Source organism: Vicia villosa, linkage group LG3 (genome assembly GCF_029867415.1).
Source record: "Vicia villosa cultivar HV-30 ecotype Madison, WI linkage group LG3, Vvil1.0, whole genome shotgun sequence".
In the NCBI taxonomy this organism is placed as follows: Eukaryota; Viridiplantae; Streptophyta; class Magnoliopsida; order Fabales; family Fabaceae; genus Vicia; species Vicia villosa.
The window spans coordinates 211083807-211102476 of record NC_081182.1 but is presented as its reverse complement, the minus strand read 5'-3'; the positions used below and the strand labels follow the sequence as shown (position 1 = coordinate 211102476).

Sequence of the window (18670 nt, the reverse complement as noted above, 5' to 3'; positions counted from 1 at the left end):
CCAAGAGTGAAACCAGAGCAGGTCTCGGATGTTCACCAACATTCTCAAGCTGCACCAAGAAGGATGAAACCCTTCGTCCGATCAAAGATACATTCATTAGTGGAGGATTCCTTAACCCGATTCCTCAAGAGGTTAATGTCCTTATCGAAGAATGCATCGAAGAAGATCTACCCGATACTGAAGAAGAATGGAAATGTTATCTCAATGACTCAGGATACATATCTCAGAAAGAACCATATCCTCCGTCACAGAAATCCAAAGGCAACGAAACTGAGCCAATTCCTGCAGAGGTCTGGGACACCTTGGGACAACCAAGTGGAAAATTTGATTATATGGTGAAACATACTGCACCTGAAAGTTCAAAGATTTCGATTGAAGATATCCAACCAGCTGGATGGGGAGATTCCTTTGAATATAATAGTCAACCAGAAGAGGCTTATCAGCCCTGTCAATTTTCTCAGCAGCCTGAAATTACTGAAGATTTCTGCTTCAATGCATCCGCCAAGGTTTATAATCCTGAAGATGGTTATTATCACATAAATGCCATTTTTGAAGATGAAGGGGAAGATGGCCCCACAATTGACTCAGAAAGTGTCGCTGACAATGAGTCTCTTCATCCTGATGACTGGGAAATACATCCTGAAAATTCTGAAGATTGTGACTCATCTTATGCTCTTTAAGAAGTAGAAGAAGACCGTTTCAACTCTACAAAGAACAAGGTTGACAAACCAGGACCTTCAAATCTTGCTCGACCAGCGGTCAATGTCAATACTGAAGATAATTCTGAGGAGAATTTTCCTGAATACATAATACATAGAGGAGTTCGTTGCTACTGGAAAGCTGTCGACGTTCCGAATGTTGTTCGCCGCTCAAAGTAATCACCTCGCTGTTATTTTGACCTCCTGCCTTGCCCAAAGCAGAGAGATGTTTTATAGGGCTTTGCTTTTAAATGTTCCGCCCAAATAACTTTGTGTAATGGGCTTTGTTTTAAAAGTTTCCCTCTTTGTCCTGCCCAAGACAAATGAGTTTGTGTTTAGGGCTTTGTTTCAAAATTGAATCATAAATAAAGTGTCATTTTGAATTCCCTACACTATGTGTTTTATTTTTCGCTTTTTTCTGGAAATGGTAATCCTAAAAAACCAAAATAACAAAAAAAAAAATTTTCAAAAAAATCTGCATACACTCTTGCATTCATAAATTTTTTGAAATAAATATAAATCACATGTGCAGATTAACTATTGATAAACCCATTGAATGCAATAACCCTATGCCCTCTCCCAACTTTGAGTTTCCTGTGTTCGAAGCCGAAGAAGAGGAAGAAGAGGAGATCCCGGACGAGATCTCTCGATTACTTAAGCACGAGGAAAGAGCCATTCTGCCTCACAAAGAGCCTTTAGAAAAGATCAACTTGGGTTCTGAAGAAGACAAAAAAGAAGTGACCATTGGATCGCTGCTTGATACTGATATCAAGAGTAAGTTGACAGATCTTCTCAAAGAATATGTTGACGTGTTTGCCTGGTCCTACCAAGACATGCCTGGGTTGGATACCAATATTGTTCAGCATTACTTGCCATTGAAGCCAGAATGTCCACCAGTTAAGCAGAAATTGCGAAGGACTCACCCTGATATGGCTAACAAGATCAAAGTGGAAGTTCAAAAATAGCTCGACGCAGGTTTTCTTGTCACCTCTGAGTATCCTCAATGGTTGGCCAACATAGTGCCAGTTCCGAAGAAAGATGGAAAGGTCAGAATGTGTGTTGACTACCGTGACTTGAACAAAGCTAGTCCAAAAGATGACTTTCCATTACCACATATCGACGTGCTGGTCGATAACACCGCTAAGCTCAACGTCTTTTCCTTCATGGACGGGTTCTCCGGTTATAATCAGATCAAGATGGCTCCTGAAGACATGGAGAAGACATCTTTCATCACCCCATGGGGTACCTTTTGCTACAAAGTGATGTCGTTTGGATTAAAGAATGCAGGCGCAACTTACCAAAGGGCGATGACTACTCTCTTTCATGACATGATGCATAAAGAAATAGAAGTTTATGTGGACGACATGATAGCCAAGTCCAGCACAGAAGAAGAACATATTGAATACCTTTTGAAGTTGTTTCAATGACTAAGGAAATATCAGCTTCGCTTGAATCCTAACAAATGTACTTTTGGGGTTAGATCTGGAAAACTCTTGGGTTTCATTGTCAGCCAAAGAGGTATTGAAGTAGATCCCGACAAAGTCAGAGCTATTCAAGAGATGCCTGCACCAAAAACTGAAAAGCAAGTAAGAGGATTTCTCGGACGATTAAACTATATCTACAGATTTATCTCTCAAATGACTGCTACTTGTGGGCCAATTTTCAAGCTTCTCCGCAAAGATCAAGGGGTTGTATGGACTGAAGATTGCCAGAAAGCGTTCGACAGTATCAAGGAATACCTGTTAGAACCACCAATATTGATTCCTCCAGTTGAAGGAAGACCACTCATCATGTACCTTACTGTGTTGGAAGAATCCATGGGTTGTATGCTTGGACAACAAGATGAAACCGGTAAGAAGGAGCATGCCATCTATTACTTGAGTGAGAAATTCACAGACTGTGAGTCTCGTTACTCCATGCTAGAAAAAACATGTTGTGCTTTGGCTTGGGCTTCGAAACGTCTCCGCCAGTACATGATCAACAATACTACTTGGTTAATCTCCAAAATGGATCCGATCAAGTATGTCTTTGAAAAGCCCGTCTTAACAGGAAGGATTGCCCGATGGCAAATGCTATTATCTGAATATGACATTGAATACCGTGCTCAAAAAGCGGTCAAAGGAAGCATTCTCGCCGATCATTTGGCACATCAACCAATTAATGAACATCAATCTCTCAAGTTTAACTTTCCTGACGAAGATGTCATGTATTTGAAGATGAAAGATTATGATGAACCGTTACCTGAAGAAGGTCCTGATCCTGAATCAAGATGGGGCCTAATTTTTGATGGAGCAGTAAACGCTTTTGGCAATGGAATTGGGGCAGTCATCATCACTCCCAAGGGTACTCATATCCCGTTCTCCGCCAGATTGCTATTTGATTGCACAAACAATGTCATAGAATATGAAGCTTGTATCATGGGTCTCGAAGAAGCCATTGACTTAAGGATCAAGATCCTCGACATATATGGAGATTCAGCCCTCGTGATCAACCAGATCAAAGACAAATGGGAAACTTACCACCCTGGCTTGATTCCTTACAGAGATTATGCAAGACGTCTGTTGACTTTCTTCAACAAGGTTGAATTGCATCATATACCTCGAGATCAGAATCGAATGGCAGACGCCTTGGCTACTCTATCTTCCATGTTCAAAGTCAATCATTGGAATGATATGCCTAAAGTCAGAATTACGTGCCTTGAAAGGCCCGCCTATGTGTTTGCAACTGAAGCAGTCATCGATGATAAACCGTGGTTCCACGACATCAAACGCTTCCTTCAAACTCAAGATTACCCGCTTGGGGCGTCAAACAAAGATAAGAAAACTCTAAGGAGACTTTCTGGCAGTTTCTTCCTGAACGGAGATGTGCTATACAAAAGAAACTTCGACATGGTTTTGCTCAGATGCGTGGACAGACACGAAGCAGACATGTTAATGCATGAAGTGCATGAAGGGTCCTTTGGAACTCATTAAAATGGGCATGCAATGTCCAAAAAGATCTTAAGAGCAGGATACTATTGGTTGACAATGGAATCTGACTGTTACAAACACGTGAAGAGATGTCACAAGTGCCAGATCTACGCAGATAAGATCCATGTGCCACCGACTCTACTCAACGTTCTCTCATCTCCATGGCCTTTCTCCATGTGGGGTATCGACATGATTTGAATGATCGAACCGAAAGCTTCAAATGGTCATCGTTTCATTTTGGTAGCAATTGATTACTTCACCAAATAGGTTGAAGCAGCATCTTACGCCAATGTTACAAGACAAGTGGTTGTGAGGTTTATCAAGAATAACATCATTTGCCGATATGGTATTCCCAGCAAGATCATTACTGACAATGGTTCAAACTTGAACAACAATATGATGAAAGAATTGTGTGAGGAATTCAAGATTGAGCATCATAACTCTTCTCCTTACAAACCAAAAATGAATGGCGCCGTCGAAGCCGCCAACAAGAGCATTAAGAAGATCGTCCTGAAAATGGTCGTCACTTACAAAGACTGGCATGAAATGCTGCCATTTGCTTTACATGGGTACCGTACTTCAGTGCGTACTTCAACACGGGCAACTCCCTTTTCTCTAGTATACGGCATGGAAGCTATGCTCCCCGTAGAAGTTGAAATACCATCAATGAGAGTCCTCATGGAGACTAAGTTATCAGAGGCTGAATGGTGTCAAAGCAGATACGATCAGTTGAACTTAATCGAAGAAAAACGTATGACTGCTCTATGCCATGGACAGTTATACCAAGCAAGGATGAAACAAGCCTTCAACAAAAAGGTTCGACCTCGTGAATTTCAAGAAGGCGACCTCGTGCTTAAAAAGATCTTGTCTTTTCAACCAGATTCTAGGGGCAAATGGTCTCCTAATTACGAAGGCCCATATGTTGTCAAAAGAACATTTTCTGGCGGCGCCATGACTCTTGCAACCATGGATGGTGATGAACTCCCACATCCTGTGAATGCTGATGCAGTCAAGAAATACTTTGTCTAAAAAAGAAAAGAACAGCTCGGTAATTTGAAAACCCGCAAAGGGCGACTTAGGCAAAAATGAGCGTCTCGGTGGACTGAAAACCCGAAAGGGCGCTCCAGGCAAAAATTAGAGACAATAAACAGAAAAAATTCATCCTGGTAGATTGAAAACCTGAAAGGGCAATCTAGGCAAAGATTAAGGATTTATGACAAAGTAACTGCATCAGTCTGTACTTCGTCACCTGAGGAGTCTTTTTCATCAAAGGATCTTCAATCAAATCATCGCCAATCTGAAGCGACAGACACAGTTGGAACTCAAAGTTGTTAGGGAAAATAGTGGTTATTGCTTTCAATGTAGCCTTTTCCGCATAATTACCATTTTCAACTTTTGTAAATACTCCATGGAATCACGCCTTTAGCTGATTTCCATCCTATTAAATAAATTTGAGCCTTGTGCCCATTTGTTTGCAATTCTTGATTTCTTTTAGCTTTCAAAATGACGCTTTAATTGTGTTATTCACTTTTGAAAAAAAAGAGAAAAAAAAAGTTTTAAATGAATTTACTTCACCTTTTCAAAATAAAAGCGAAACTTTCCTTTGAGTTGTGAACAACAGAAGGAACATCAACAGCTATAGGATGAATCAAAGATTATGATAGGAAAAGCTCTTCTATCCCCAGTGAAGAAGGTCTTTTATCCCCAGTGACGAAGATTTTCCATCTCCAGTGAAGAAGTTCTTCCATCTTAGTGAGAAAAGATGCTCGTCTTCCACAGAGAAGTTGAAAACATGCAACACCATTCATCACCTGTGATATCTGCACCGTGTTGAAGAACATTTTCCAAGTATCTGGTTGTATTGCGACGTCGGTCCCTCTCCAGTATATACTTCTCTGTCTGTCAGTATTGTTAGCATGCATGCAACATTCATGACATTCATCATTCATACATATTTGCATCATTTATGCATCATTGCATTTTTCAAATGTCTGCCTAAAATCACTTGTTCAGGATATATCTATCCCAAAAAAAAGAAAAAAAAAAGCAAAAAAAAAAAAAGAAAAGAAAAAGAAGAAAAGAAACAGGTATGGGCGTGTCATCTCTCCAATAGGTTGTCACCCATAAGCAGAAAGAACATCTTCTTTCTCCAGTTCCCCACTGAGATCATTCCTCGTGGAAGGAAGTTGCTTCAGTTTCTCCTCTCAAAACGAAGGAGAAAATCCCATTTGAGTTCATTCCTCATTGGGTACAAAGTCTTGTTTGACTATTTCTTTCCAAATTCATTCTTGGTTAGAACCCTGTCTTTACCAAAAGATTCAAATTCCGATTCCTCAAAAAGAGTCGTGAAAAAACGAACCATAAACAATAGCCTCATCATCTGAGCAGTTTATGTTTCTTTCAAAAGATTTTCCTCTCTAGAAAATCAATCATGAAGACCATTTGACAATCAGGGCCTTATTACTGTTCACAAGGCTGAATAACCAGTAATTTCCCTAACAAAGTCTCCAGGATCATTTTATCACTCGGCTGATAATTGATCATGTCTTCAAACCCGCTATCACAAGGCTGATAGTCGGTAACCTTTTGTTCTGGTTATATTATTTAACATGTCTATAACAAGGCTGATAGTCGGTAATATTAACCGAACCTTTGAAACTCTTTTTACCTTGTCAAGTCTATCACAATGCTGATAGTCGGTAATACGGTTTCATACCTTTCACCTTCGCATTATTAACAAGTCTATCCCTGTGCTGATAGTCGGTAATGTCAATAGGTAAGCTTTTCTTACAAAGCTATCATTCCCCGGTGAAGCATACACTTGCTTTCCCGAAAAAGAAAAAACGGATTCTCTTCCTAAAAACGGATTGAGACATCCTTCTCGATCTCTTGTCCTCAGTGGAGTCAGTTCTTGATATCCCTCGGTAAAGATATCCTTGCATCATTCGCAATTTTGGTATCTTAGGTCCAAAATTTGCGTCTTCTGATATTTAAGTCTCTTCAACCCTATCAAAACGAAGATTTTCAATCTCCATGTCTCAGGTTGAAGAAACTTAAATAGGGGCGTCTGTCATACCCCAATTTTTTGACCTAAGATACCACCTCATATCATAGCATATGCATCATTTGCATCTCTAACAAATTGCATAGCTTGTGTTTGCTACTTGTGACTCAGCACGGTTTAATCAAGAAATCACTATCAGTACAAGTAACAATCAATTAGGGTTTTTTTCTCCCTTCATCTCAAAAAAAAACCATCTGCATCCACAATCAACATTTGGTCCTCAGAGATTCATTTCAACAAGCTCAAAGGCTCTGAATCAACCAGATTAGGGTTTTGACTGAAGATAGCATACTCCTGACTTTTGCTCAAGATTTGACCTAATGACTTGGGACATGACCTCAAGACCCCAAGTGCATCATTTTGACCTAATCCATTGGCTCAAGACATCTCCTACACAAGGGTTGATCAACAGTGAAATTTCAAATCATCAGATTAGGGTTTTGAACTATCAGGGACCAAAATCAGGGATCACATTTGGGAAACCCTAAAAATCCCCAGGGAGTCAATCAAAGGTTTCAATCATCTTCAAATAATCCCTATGACAATATCCAATGGAAATTGCATCTCAATTCAAGATCCACAGTCATCAATTTCATCAGGTCGACAATTAGGGTTTTTTGACCTAATTCACTGAATAACTGACTTTTTAATCAAGACATGGTGCCACAACTCAAACCATGGCTCAATATCCTCTAATTCTTCAATGTGATCCATTCATACCATTCATTTGGTAAGGATAGCTTGATTCATTTGAAATCTCCAGAAACGCGATTCGTCTGAAAAAAGTCAACTGCACAAGATCACCATTGGCTTTTGGGGAATTTTGGTCAACCATGACTTTTGAAGTTTTGAATCATCAATATATGATATATGAAGTCATTTGATCAAGAAAAATCAAGAAAATCAATCAAGAATCAAAAAGTCAAAAGTTTGACTTTCATACTTAGAAAATTTTCTAAGTGTTTTTGAATGGTTTTTTCCAAACTTTGGAAGGGAATTTCTCAAATTTCACCTACAAACTGAAAAAAACTTCCAACATGAAAGTTGTAGATTTTGATCCAATAAACAACTTTGACACATATAATTTTTTTCCATAAGATCAACCATTTAAGAGATATGGAGCTTCAAAGTTGGCATCTTTTGAAAAATGCACTTAAAATCTCATTTTCTTTAAAGTTCATGGATCTTTTTCACCCATTTCCTTAAAGGTCTTGAAGAAACTTTCAACTAGGGTTTTGAAGTGTGTAACATGAGCTTTCCAAAATGTCAAGGAGCATGAAAAAATATGGAGTGTAGCCATGGTTTTGAATTTTGACATTAGTGAACTTTTCACTTGAATTTTCACCATTTTTCACTAAGTTTCAAGACTACATGACCTATAATCCAAGCAATGATGCATAGAAGCAATAATTGAATGATATTTTCTGATTAGAAGATCAGAATGGAAGAGGATAAGAAGCTTGAGTTTTAACCATGGTTTGGTCACTTTTAACCATATGCATTTAATGGTAAGATTCCTTTCTATCTCTTAAGTGCCAAATCACCAATTCTTGATCAACTTGCAAAGGTCTGAGTTCAGAACTCTTGGCCTATAAATAGAGGTCCAAACTTCATTCAAAATCACACCAAAGCCTCACAAATTATAGGCTTTCTCTTTCTTTCTTAAGTTGCAAGTTTCATGAGTTTCAAAGAGGTAGAAACTTCAACCTCCAAACCCTTGAAGTTTTGGCCAAAGTAATGATTCTAACATCTCATAAACATCATATGTGATGTGTTTGAACCAATCACACACCTCAAATCATCCCAAAACTCAGAATCATCATCTCACCTCCAAATATGCATAACACTAGCCTTATCATGCCAAAATCCATACTAAGCCAATTTTGTCCAAACTAACCTTCTAAACATCATCCATATACTTCATATGAACTGTTCCAACCATCATCCATGATCTGAAACATCAAAATCATCAAGCTAGATCCTCACTTAAGCCATACTGCAGATCGGTTACCATAGATTGATCAAGAGGTTTCCAGTTCATTCCAGGCATTCAAACACCTTCCATAAGGTCCATTGAAGCTATCCAGATAGAGAAGCAACCTCTGTAACACCTCTTGGCACGATTTCAATTTCCAGTTTTGCAAGTTTTTGAGGTAAGTGCTTTGAACTTCAAACTCTATAATTCATGCATCATAAATGAAAAACTGGTTTACCATCAGGTTTCTGCATACATATGGATCATTAACCCTCAATCAATTGCATCATAACTTGCACATACACGATTTCAGATTGAATCATAGAATTAGGGTTCTCCACGATTTCCAGAAAATTTTTGATCTTAGAGTGAAAATAAATGAAATTAAAGGACACCATCATGTTCCTCGTGAAAAACCGAGTGAGATAGACCCTTTGATCGATCAAAACAACACAGTTTTGAAGAATTTTGAATTTCAGTTAGGGTGTGTTCTTGGCGCCAGATTTTCGTTCAAAGTTTTCAAATGTTTGTTTTAAAATATATTACCTTGGAAGCGTATGAATAACAAGGTGCGCGCGCAGCTCAATTGGTTGTTGTTTTGAGTAGTGAACCTCAGGGCGTGGGTTCAAACCCTGGCAGGACCAAACCTTATTTTTTGACACTATTTTTCTTCATTTTTTTTAACAAACTTCACTCAATTATTTAACCAATCAAATTAACTCATTTTTTATTCATTTTTTACACACTTCTTATTTTATATATGTATTTTATGAATACCAAAAAAAATCATCAAAAAATATTTATTTGATACATTTTTAAATAGGTTTAAAATGACTTGTTTTTATGTATTTTTAAATACTTTAAATATTGTTTTTCATTTGATTTTTCAAACCTAATCACTTAGGTCTTAATTAAGCATAAAATTTGTTTTTTATAATAATTAAGTTGATTTCTTTCAAATTCAAACCATTTTAAAACAAGCGATCGCGATTCTTTTCAAAAACGATAAACCATTTCTTTTTGATTTCAAAGGAAACTATTGATTAAATATTTTTTATTGATCAATTGATTTTCAAAGCGATGTGGGGCCTCTCGAATATTAGAGAGTATAAGACCCACTCCTTTTTCTTTTTATACAGTCTTTTTGTTCAAAACAAATAAACTTCTTTCAAAACAAACTTTCAAACAGTTTTTCAAACGACGCATCTTTTAACAAAGCAATCAACCATGTTTTATAAAATAAAACATGGGCCTCCACATAGGTATAAGTCCCATTCCCGTACATGAAATTAGGTATTTCATTGTACGTACACCTTTTTGTACATACCTCGATCAATTTGTTTTTTAACCTTGAATAACAAACCAAAAATGAAGGTTTTCTTTAAATCTTCCCAAAAATACCATGGGCCTCCATGTAGGTATAAGTCCCAAGCCCTTTTGTAAATACCTGTTTACATAGCTTTGAATAAACTCAAATGGGCCTCTCCCCGAGTATAAGTCCCGAGCCCCCGTGTATACAAATGGATCATGCTTACAAGTATATTTCCTTCATAAACTCCATTATATAAACACACTTTGTCATATATGTATAACTGTTCATATTTGTTCATGTACTTGTTCATATTTGTTCATACTTGTTCATATTTGTGATTGTGTTATATATACTTGTTCAACTTAGTACAACACTAGGTTCCCCATAGCCTCCTATTGGGCTTCATGCAAAGAATCTCCCTAGTTTAGGTTAGGACATAGAGTATGGTTTCCCGGTGAAATCGCTCTAAGAGCTCAAACCAACTATACCATGCCTCCCCTTGGGCTTTCTACAAACGACTTGTCCCTCCCATAGCCTCCTCTTGGGCTTACAATGCAAGGACCCTGGATTTTCCCTCCCATAGCCTCCTCTTGGGCTTACAATGCAAGGACCCTCGGATAGCCTCCTCTTGGGCTTCGTACAAGGACCCACGGGCTTCTTATAAGCATCCCAAATATCCAAAACAAATACCCTAGGAGATTAGACCTTTTTCATCTCTATGATAGGAGTATCTCTTCTATATCATCACAAACAATCAATCAATCAAACTTTTTTGCCACAAGGCTGGCTAATCAATCAAACTTCTTTTTGCCACAAGGCTGGCTAATCAATCAAACCGTTTTGCCACCATACTGGCTGATTAATCAAAGTTTTTGTCACAAGGCTGACTTCATTGAAACTTTTGCCACAAGGCTGGCTGATTAATCAAAACTTTTTGTCACAAGGCTGACTTCATTGAAAGTTTTTGCCACAAGGCTGGTTAAACAAAAAAACATCTTTATCATTCTAAGTGCCATAAGTGGCACAGCCCAGGGCTTATAATGAAAAGATTTTCAAACAAAAAAAAAACAGATGTATGTGATGATATAGATTAGATACATCGAACATTGAGATGACATTTGTCTCTTTTCCTTTGCTTCTACTAGCATAAGTGGGAACTACGATTGCTCTGACTTTCTCAACATCCCTTTGAAAATACGTAGGCACAAGGTCGTATCCTTGGCGAGCAAAACAAAACAAAAAAAAAACCATTCAAACCTTAGCACCCGTAGACCCTGAGCTACAAATGCTCTGATTCCCTCTAAGGGATATGTATGCAGAGGATCGCGATGATCTTTGCGAGCATAATCAAACAAACACCTTAGGTCCCACCTATTTCACAAGAACCCCTCAATAACATGGAATAAAAAAAACAAAACAAAGAAACCTATAGAGTACTATAGATATGTTGGGTGCTAATACCTTCCCTTTGTATAACCAACCCTCTTACCTTGAATCTCTCCCCCCACTTGTGCATTGCTTTTAGTTTTGGGCTTTGCACCTGTTTTTTAGGTTATTGCAACTTTTTTCCTTTTCCTCCTTTGGAAACAATAAAAAGTTTGGTCGGTACAAAAGACATGATTTTTCTCCACGACAGTACTCTAATACACTGCAATTTCCCTTTCAGGAAATATATAAAGAGTATGCACAAATCAGCGCTCAGAAACTTTGACTCGGAAGGTTCAGCATGCAACATCAAAACATGGTCTGGCAAGACATCAGAAGATGGTCGAAGTAGAATCAGAACATGGGTCTATGGAAGCATCAGAAGAACTTGAGTTCAGAAGTAGAAGCACCTAGGTTCTCATGGTATCACGCTCAGAAGCACTTCAAGGTCAGAAGACAAGAAGATGCTCTGCACCAAGCTGTTTGACTCTGATGATATTCAAACGTTGTATACACAAACATCAGATCTGAAGCAAGTACAAGTGGCAGGCTACGCTGACTGACAAAAGGAACGTTAGAAGCTATTAAAGGCAACGTCAGTAGACAAAGCGTGAACAAGGCTCGAGGTAGTTGACAAAAGCGTGAAACATTAAATGCAATGCTGTACGGAATACGCAAAGCATTAAATGCTCCCAACGGTCATCTTCTCAAGTGCCTATAAGTATGAAGTTCTGATGAGAAGAAAGGTTGAAGATTTCTGTGAATATTAACTTGCTGAAACGCTGTTCAAATCAAAGCTCAGAAACTTCATCTTCATCAAAGCTCACTACATTGCTGTTGTAATATATTAGTGAGATTAAGCTTAAACTTTAAGAGAAATATCACTGTTGTGATTATAGCTTTTCAGAAGCATTGTAATACTCTTAGAATTGATTACATTCATTTGTAAGTAACTAGAGTGATCAAGTGTTGATCAGGATACTCTAGGAAGTCTTAGCTTGTGTCTAAGCAGTTATAATTAGAGTGATCACGTGGTGGTCAGGATACTCTAAGAAAGTCTTAGCTTGTGTCTAAGCATTTGTTCCTAGAGTGATCAGGTTGTGATCAGGATACTCTAGAAGACTTAGTCGTGGGCTAAGTGGAAAACCATTGTAATCTGTTGCGATTAGTAGATTAAATCCTCAGGTGAGGTAAATCACTCCGTGGGGGTGGATTGGAGTAGTTTAGTTAACAACGAACCAGGATAAAAATAACTGTGCAATTTGTTTTTATCGTTCAAGTTTTTAGACTACACTTATTAAAACCTCCCCTTTCTAAATGTTTTTCTATCACAGTGTTTCACACACATGTCGCGTACTAAGGAATAAAACACTAACAGCATTTAACTATCATACAACTCAACTGACTCGACAACTTGGCCGAACGGACCGACCTGCTCTGATACCACTAATGTAACACCCCAAATTCTACCCGAAAATATCATGCGAGAAATCAAAGTATTTTAATAACTATTGTCGCACGCTCGCGAAAATGTGAACAGAGTCGCCACCAATATATTTATCCCATAAGGGAAAGGAATATCAGAAAACCTAAGATGAATAAGAACGAGGTCTTTCGACCAGAGATAGGGTACGGGAGTCGGTTACGCAAGGGGAAGGTACTAGCACCCCTCACGCCCATCGTACTCGATGGTATCCACCTACGTTTGTTGCTATCTAAAGGGTGTATAAATCTAAGCTTGATTACTAAGGGAATGCATGCAAATGAATGAAAAGAAACACGGGGAAAATAAGGTTTTTAAATAGTTGTGCTCGCTTAGGCCCCGCGACCTAATGCCTACGTATCCTTTTCAGGAATCAGAGCGCCGTAGTTCGGCTCTTTATTTTTGCTTGTTTTTGTGTTTTTTAGCGGACGAAGTTACATTCGCACTCCGCTGCTCGACCTCTGGAGTCTTAAGCTGGGAATGGAGCGGAAATAACGTGTCCGATTAAAGAATGCCCCGGAGGCGAGATAGAGAAAAGAGTTTGAGCGTTCAAGTGGCACCCTAAAGCAAGGGAGACTCGAGTTGCTCTTTGGTTTGTGTTTTTTAGAAATTGGGAACTTACGCTCGAATGATTCCCTAAAGCAAGGGAGATCCAAGCACTCGAATGATTCCCTAAAGCAAGGGAGATTCAAGCTTCCATTCCCTTTTTAATGATTTTCACTTTTTATTAGTGTTTTTTTAGAGTATTTTCTTGGTATTTTTTATGGGGATTTAATTTGGATATTGTTAGATGTTTTAAAGTTGAAAAGGAAAAGAAACTAGCCTAAGTATGAAGGGAATTTCTACCTAATGTTATCATGGTTTCTACCTAAGGTTAGGAATAAAAGAATATGAAAATAAAGATCACAATTAGAAGTCAAAAGTGAGTAACACAATGGTACAAAAATTGGCATGCAAGCATATAGTAACAAGTCAAAAATATAGTACAAAATGAACCAAAAATACTACTATTTTTTATATTGATTTTTATGAGAGAAATTGAATTACAAGTTAAGCAAAAAGACTAAAACAAATAGCCTAAAAACTAATATTTTTTATGATTATTTTTATATGTCAAAAGTTTGTATTAAAGGTCTAAAATTAGAAGAGAAAATTAGTATTTTATCACTAAAAGAAATGGTAAGAAAACCTAATTAGAAGACCTAAATTCTACTAGTTTTGTATGTGAATCAGGGGGGTGCAGATTGAAATAAGGATGGTGAGTAGCAATGGGGTGTGAAGAGTAATCTGGGCGCAGGCCCATGGTGATCTGGCCTAAGGTGATATTTTTTGTTACAAAATACCAAAAACATGGTATGGGCCACATGGGGGTGTATGCAGCGAATGGCCCAAGGAGTTTGTTGATCCAGATTATTAAATGTTCAATTGTAATATCAGCTATAATGAATCAATTAACCACATTAAAACCTTATGTTAAACCTGATTAATCCTCATTAATACGACTAATTTCAATTAATCAAAATAAAGCCTAATTTAATTAAATTAACACAGAAAAGGGACTTTAGGGCAAATGTAATGTGACGTTCCCTATTCTCAGTCCTCTCAGACTCTCTCCTTCTCATCTTCTCAAAGAACGGCGCCGATGGCTTTCCCCGCCGTGAGCCACCGTCTCCGGCCTTTCAACCAACAACACCTAAACATAAACTCAACCTGAAATTGCGTCCTGAACCTGAATCTATGGTCAATTTAACAAGAGGAGTGTGCGAATGCCAGTTATGGAGAAAGGGAGGAACGCGAACCCTAGGTGCGATATTTTCCAATTCGGCGTGAATCAAGACGAAGACGAAGCCAAGACAGTTCATCACAACAATGAGAGTGACAGGAGATGGAGATTCGTACCTGAAGCGAAGGACAAACGCGACGCGACGAGAATACCGGAGGGGAGACTCCACTTGCTCGAGCGTGCGAAATAAACGCAGAGACTGAAGAGTTCTTCGGGTAATTTGATTCAAATCCTTAACTTTATCTTGCTTCTTTTCCTTCTTCTTGATTCTTCTTTAATTTTGGTCGATTCTAAATGCCTCGCGACGTCTCTCTGAGTTTACGATTTGTCGCTTTTTGCGCGAGGTTGAAGCTGATATGAAGGTGATGTTGAAGCTGCGTGATGATGATGATGACTGAATGAAGCAGAGATGAGAGATGATGATGATGACTGAATGAAGCAGCGATGAGAGATGATGAAGACTCTGAGATGAATGAGGTGAAGGAGAAGTGATGATGAGTGAAGGTGATGAAGATTCAGAGTGGAAGAATGGTTGAAGAACGATGATGAATCATGGAGAGGATTGTGGAGTTCCGAGATGATGATTGAAGGTGAATGGTGGAGAATGAAGATGAAGATTTGAAGAATTGAAGGATGAAGATTATGAATTGTGGAAGAAATTGTGGGGAGCGAATCGGAGCGTTGAAACTGAAGTGAAGCCTGAATATAAATAGGTGAGTTCTTCTGATTTTTCCTTCTGAAATTCTGTTATAGTTTGTTAGAGTTAGTTGTGAATCGGTTATGAACAGTTATGCTGAGCTGGCAGGTTAGTTTGTTAGGATTGGACTGAATTCGGTTAGGTAGTTATGCTGAGCTGGCAGGTTAGTTTGTTTTCTGTTAGGTTAGTTAAATAGTTTGTTATGAATGGTTAGAAGTGGTAACTGTTTTGAGAGCTTGTTAGAAAGGGTAACTGAAATTGGTTAAAGAAATGTTAGTGAATGGAAAGTTCTATGCAGGAAAATTATGGTTAGAGATTCTGTTATATGCTGTTAAGGGATTTTTGGGGTTTGTTTGTGAGTTGGTTAAGTTATGAGGGTTATGTTAAGAGGATTACATTAGCGAATGGCTGGGACTGTTATAGTATGGGGATTTGGATGTAGTGCAAAGATTGTTTGGATTATGCAGGGTCTCAAGTGTTTGGGTATGGGACTGGTTGTAACAGGTTCTAGTTAAGTTCTGTTATGAACTTGTGTTGGTTTGCTCTGTTAGTAACTGTTAGTTTTTGTTTGAAATTCAGTTAGAATAGGGTATTGGTTTAATGAATTGGTTAATAGGTGTATGGAGAAGCTGTATGTGATTGTTAGTTAATAGGACTGTATTGAATATGTTTATGAATGACGATTTTTGTATGGTGTTGCAAGTTTTGGCTGCTGTTAATTATTGTTTCATGCTGTGATGATGAAAGGTGTTAGATTGTATGTAATTGGATTGGTTTAATCTTGCAGGTCCTGGCTTGGTTTTGGGGATGGAATATGGGGCATGAGCTGCGGTAGAAGTCATATTGAAGAAGAGATTGAGAGTAATGATTGTTGGTTGCTGATAAAGAAACCGAGCCACTGGAAAAAGAATGCAAGGGAACAGCGTCACCAAAATTGAATGTGCTGCTGTTGAAAAATATATATTTTTTGTAATTTTTGTAATGAATGGAATGGATGAATATTGTATGTAATGAAGTTTATTTTGTATGGGAATTATGCATGAGGCTTGAAGTATGTAAGTTTATGGTTTGAGTTATGACTATATGAAGGACAATTATGGATGATTGGAACAATGACAAGAAGTTGTTCGGGAATTCGAATGATATGTAAAACTTGGTTTTAAATAATGGATGTCATTTGATGTGTAGCTTTTGGTTAGCGGATGATGAACTTGTATGATATGAATCAACTCCACAATGAATCTTGAACCGTATCCAGACAAAACCTTGGTCGAAATTCATGCACATACTCTTTAAATTACACCCTTGCGTACACTTCAATTCGCCATAACAACTCAAACATTAATTTGCCCAATGCTTATTCTTTTTCAACTTTAATGAAGACGAAAGTAACAGTACAACCCTGGATCTCCGTCATCCTTGATCATAATATCAAATTTATTGATTTAATGATGTATGAAGTGCTAGATGACCTAAAAATGCGAATGATTATGAAGTAATAAGCCAATCAATAGAATAATTAGACGGGCAAATTTTGGGGTGCAACAGCTGCCCCTATTTAATCGTCTTAAACCTGAAAGTGAGATCGGCGCTAGCCTTTCGAGCATTCAAGGTAAAAGATGATTAAATATCAAGTGAACCTGAAAATTTGCCTGAAGAAAGGTAAGATCCACTGGAGAAGGAAGAAATGGTGTCAACTCCTCTGAGGAAAAGTGTATCAATTCTGGATTGAACAAATTAACTATGGGTTAGAAATGAAATAGAACTCAACTTTGGGTTAAAAAAAAGAAAGTGGGTCAACTCTGGGTCGAGGAATAAAGGGAAGTCAACTCTGGGTTGAAGAATGGAAAAAGTCGACTCTGGGTCAAATAAGAGGTGAATGTCGACTCTGGATTGAGAAAGAAAGAAAGAACCTCAACTCTGGGTTGGAAACAAGAGATAGACATCAACTCTGGGTTGAGAGAAGGTAATTCAACTCTAGGTTGAAAGTGGTGAGGTGAACAATTGGGAATAGCCATCAACTCTGGGAAAAAGACAAGAATCAACTCTGGGTTGAATAAAAGTTGACCGTCAACTCTGGGTGAGTGGGGAAGATAAAAATCAACATCAACTCTGGGTTGAGTGGAAAAAGGATAAGGGTCAACTCTGGGTTGAATAGAAGATGACCGTCAACTCTGGGTGAGTGAGAAAGAGAAAGGACAACCGTCAACTCTGGGTTGAGTGGGAAAGACAAAAGATAACAGTCAACTCTGGGTTGAGTGAGAAAGAGAAAAGAGATAACCGTCAACTCTGGGTTGAATGGAAAAAATATAAGGATCAACTCTGGGTTGACTAAAAGGTAACCGTCAACTCTGGGTTGAGCGGGAAAAGGCAAGAGATAACCATCAACTCTGGGTTGAGTGGGAAGAGACAAGGATCAACTCTGGGTTGAATAAAAGATAACCGTCAACTCTGGGTTGAGTGGGGAAGAGAAATCAATTCTGGATTGAATAAGGGATAACCATCAACTCTGGGTTGAGAGGGGAAGAGAAATCAATTCTGGATTGAATAAGGGATAATCATCAACTCTGGGTTGAGAGGGGAAGAGAAATCAATTCTGGATTGAATAAGGGATAACCATCAACTCTGGGTTGAGAGGGGAAAAGGATAAAGAATAACCATCAACTCTGGGTTGAGTGGGAAAAGACAAGGAATCAACTTTGGGTTGAGTAAAAGATAAGCGTCAACTCTGGGTTGAGCGGGAAAAGAAAAGAGACAACCGTCAACTCTGGGTTGAGTGGGAGGAGATAATTAACTCGGTTAAAAGATGGAGGGAAAGTCAACTCTGGGTTGAACTCAAAAACATCAACTTTGGGTTGAAGAAAAATGACCATGATTGGCTTTGGGAGATGACACCACAATGGTAACTCTGAGTGATCCAGTGGAATATCGATTGATTGCTTGTAGGGATCTCACCTGATGAGTAACTTGGCTTATGCTTCATATGCAAATGTTTGGTTTATTTTATGTACTTCTGGAGATGCAATGCTATGGATTCTATATGCAATGTACTGATTGATTGTTCAGGGTTCATGCTTTGTGTGGAATAGATTAGGTGGAGTTTGGAAACTCTGCTTGATTCAAAATAGGGTGGATGCCCCTGCTTTATTGATGATTGGATCATGCGGGTGATATGATAATGAAAATGCAATAATATGCATGATGTATGTGTGATTATGAATGGAATGATTTGTTTCCAAGATACCAGGACTGGATGGAGGATGC

General features: G+C 38.3%; 1 long non-coding RNA gene across 2 annotated transcripts; it reads left to right on the top strand.

Moving 5' to 3' along the window:
- The first annotated feature begins 14514 nt into the window (after positions 1–14514).
- Positions 14515–16568, top strand: LOC131657274 (uncharacterized). Of its 2 annotated transcripts, none has more exons than XR_009300582.1 (3): positions 14515–14924; positions 15061–15422; positions 16194–16568. It is a non-coding gene; the product is annotated as an uncharacterized LOC131657274 (long non-coding RNA). The 2 variants fall into 2 exon arrangements; XR_009300581.1 differs by having other exon boundaries at positions 15054–15422.
- The last annotated feature ends 2102 nt before the right edge of the window (positions 16569–18670 follow it).